The sequence below is a fragment of the Grammomys surdaster genome, unplaced genomic scaffold, assembly GCF_004785775.1.
Source record: "Grammomys surdaster isolate TR1022 unplaced genomic scaffold, NIH_TR_1.0 211, whole genome shotgun sequence".
NCBI classification, from domain to species: domain Eukaryota; kingdom Metazoa; phylum Chordata; class Mammalia; order Rodentia; family Muridae; genus Grammomys; species Grammomys surdaster.
Window position 1 is genome coordinate 5,155,353 of NW_021604656.1, and position 3,597 is coordinate 5,158,949.

Sequence of the window (3,597 nt, forward strand, 5' to 3'; positions counted from 1 at the left end):
TGGATGCCCTGGTGGTGCTCCCTGGATGCCCTGGTGGTGCTCCCTGGATGCCCTGGTGATGCTCCCTGGGTGCCCTGGTGATGCTCCCTCGGTGCCCTGCTGGCAAAATTGACTGTTGCTTCTTTGTATAGCAATACATATTTCTTCAGGTGAAGAACTGTCATGTCTGGATCTCTGGCAGGATGGTCTTCTGGTGCTGTCTGGTCTATAGCAGTACTGGTGTGTGTAGCTGGCAGGCTTGCAGAGCAAGGTGGGTATTGCTGGTGCATACTTGGGAGAGGGGGCCAGGGAAAGGATATTTGGCAGGTAACTGGCCTGGATCTGGTCTAGCCAGCTGACTCCTGACTGCCACAGCTAAGGGCCCTTCTCAGGGTCTCCTGGGAGAGCCTGCAGCCTTGAACCTCTATTGGAGGCTGAAAGTGCTGGGGAGAGGGAGCGGTCTCCCCTTCTCCATGACAGTCAAGCAGTCACCATATAAATGCCCAAACCCAGGTTCCACTTGAGTTGGGGTTCAAAGGCTCAAGGAGGAAGAGAAAAGAAACACTGCTAAGTTCTCTGAAGCCCTGGGCTGCCCACTGAGGCAAGAGAGGGAGGGACAACTATCTTTCAAACTCCCAGACTTTCCAATCTTTTTGACTCACGGGCTGCTTCCACTGTGGGCTCTGATGACTGATGACTGCTTTGTGAAGTTTGCCTCAGGCCTTCATTATCACTCTTGGGGTGACATCCTCTGGCCAGCCCCATCACGGCCACTGGGGTGCAAGGCATCCAATAGCTTTGACAGGATATGGAGACTCAGGCAGGCTGGGGAGACTCACAGTGAAGCCCAGGCCCGTGAGGATCAACTAGCCTCAACAGGCTGGGTGGGGAATAACTTCTGAATTTCCAGACATTGTCTCCAGAACTGAGGGCTCTGAGGTCTCCCTGACCAGAAGGGTTTTATTTATCTTACGGCAGGTGTGTCCGCAGCATATGTGTACGGACGATTAAGTCCACAGGACCACGGGTGCTTAACTTGGTCCACTGAACTGGCCAACGCTAACTGACCCTCCTGAACACCTACTGTGTGCCACAGACACATTTACACGCAGTGCCTCAGTTTACCTCTACAGGGCCTCTGACGTATAGGCACAGGTCTAAAGACCATGGGATGATATGTGAGCAGTGTGACTTGTAGCCCAGACAGCAGGCTGACCAGAGCCCAGCTTGAAGCTACTGGTGTTTTGTGCATACGAGTGTCTGTGCATCTGTATGTTCTTTTTGCTTCCATGTGCTCATGCCTGAGGCCACACAGGCTGCACTGCTGTGATGGGGAAGCTGAGGACATTCATAGGAGAGAGTTAGAAGGGACCCTGCATAAGCAGGTGAAGCCACAAACCGGGGTCTTGAAGTCAACCTGCAAATTTCAAGAGCTAGAGGAGTGGAACGGGGGGAGGGGCATGAATCTGGCAGGTAGAGGTTTATGTTTTTCAAGAGAAGCAGAGTCTAGCAGAATTTCCTCTCTTGAACACATGACACAAGCCAGCGATGGTTGGTGAATAGCTCTAACTGAAGCACTTGGGAGAGCAGATGCAGGACGGTGAGCACAAGTGGGCTCTGACCCGCACAGTGAGACTGTCTAAAAAAAAAAAAATAAAAGAAGGAAGAGAAAGAGGAGGAGGAGGAAGAAATTCTCCTGAGGAGACTTTGTGAAACAAGCCAGATGTTTCCTGGCTCTTCCCCTTCCTGTGTCTGGCCTGTCACCCTCCAGCTTACTCTTCAGTGTGAGGACCGCACAGACACTCCACCCAAAACACTCCAATCACACAGTCTCCGTGGGGGAAGTACTCTACTATCTCGTGGGCCCCTAGCATGGGTAGGTTTGTACCCTCCTGGAGGGGAGAGAGGCAGTCAGAATCTGTTCTACAAATTCTTCAGAGGTGCCAGGAGCTGCACCCAGAGACCCTGGTCCCTTCAGCCTTTAGTGGTCACACATGGTCTCTAAGTGTGTCATCTCCAGCTTTGTCTGTGGGCAGCTGCTCTGTGATGGCAGACGGGACAGCACTTGAATCTTCCAGGGGACCTGCGCCTCCTTTTTAGGCTTTGGTCTCAGGATGAAAGCCTTTTTCTGAGTTCCTCCTGTGTGCCAGGCACGACACTAAGTGTTTTCCATGCCCTGCCTCCTACGATGCTCTCAACTGTTCGGCCAGGTTGGAATGCTTATCTTCCTGGCTTTCCAGAGGGAGAAATACAGGGCACGGTGGGCCAACTCACTTGCCTGAGGTCACCCAGCTCACAAAGGAGATGGCCCTGGCTTCTCACCTTCTGAATTTTACTGTCCTTACCTGAGGACTGTGATTGAGACCAGTGTCTATCTGGGGGGACTGTGGGGAGTGACTGGGTAGTGACTGCTGGCGCCAGAGCTCAGTGGCTTATTACATGGTGACTCACTCAACGGAGGGATGAACATACAGAACTGTAAACTTCAAACCCGCTTGAAGATAGGGCTTAACTCCAACTGAACAGAGGAGAGTGAAGCTATCAACAGCTGTGATAATTAAGTCATTTGTTCCCGAATGCTTCTATCTCCTGAGGCCGGCAAGCTGCTGGCAGGCAGATTCTATTGGTTTTGTTTATTCCTGGATCCTGAGACTTGGTACACATTTGGCATGAGGTGGGTGTTTGGTACAAGTTCATGGACAAACGAGGGATAAACTGCTTTGGGAGTCTTGGGGGGCCATTCACAGCATGCCCAGCACGGTCCCAGGTAGACACACATCCTCCTTGGTCTCATATCTGTGATCTGAATGCACTCAATCCATATTCTATAGGAGGAGGGACTTCCCAACCATGCATGTGTCTTGTCTAGTGTTAGTTTCCTTTTGGGGAAGATGTGTGCAGTGGAGGGGGGAGCGGTATTGATCCTATGACCCAGGATTTGGGCGCAAAGGGGGTCCCCCTCAGTGTTTGGGATGTGCTAGTGCAGGATCGGGGTCATGGTGGTTAGCAGAGTCTGTGGGACTCTCCTGCATAGACACTAGCCTTGCTAGCCTTCTGCTCCCTTCCTCCTGAGAAAATTCTCCCATCCTTGCCTCCTTGGCCTCTTAACAACCCACCATCACCCTCAAACCCGAGTTCAGGAAGGATAGGCACACCCCTCCCCCACACCAGCATCTGACCTACTCTGAGTGAGGTAACTGCTGGGTTGACTTCTTACATAACTTTGCACCCCAATCTCAGAAATCAGTTCTGAAAGAGCCCACTTCCCTAGAAAACCATCTTTCCCTGAAGAACTTTGCCCTCTGATCAACCAAGGCTCTCTCCCAGAAGGGACAGAGGATGGGATGAGAGGAGATGGAACGAGAAGAGGGTGGAGAGGAAGAGGAAGAAGAGAGGAGGACAAGAAATTCCCAAGCAGTCCTAGTGTCTAGCTCCTCCCCTGCCAGAAGCCTGGAGCTCTGCTTGCAGCCTTCCCAGTCAGCGCCTACCTACCTTCCCAATTTCCTCTCACACCTCACCCAGGTTTCCCATCTCTCACCCACCCACCCCCAGCCCAATGACAACATGGTATACATGTGGCCCATCTGGGCCTCAGGGAATCCAGTGGGCATGCCAGCA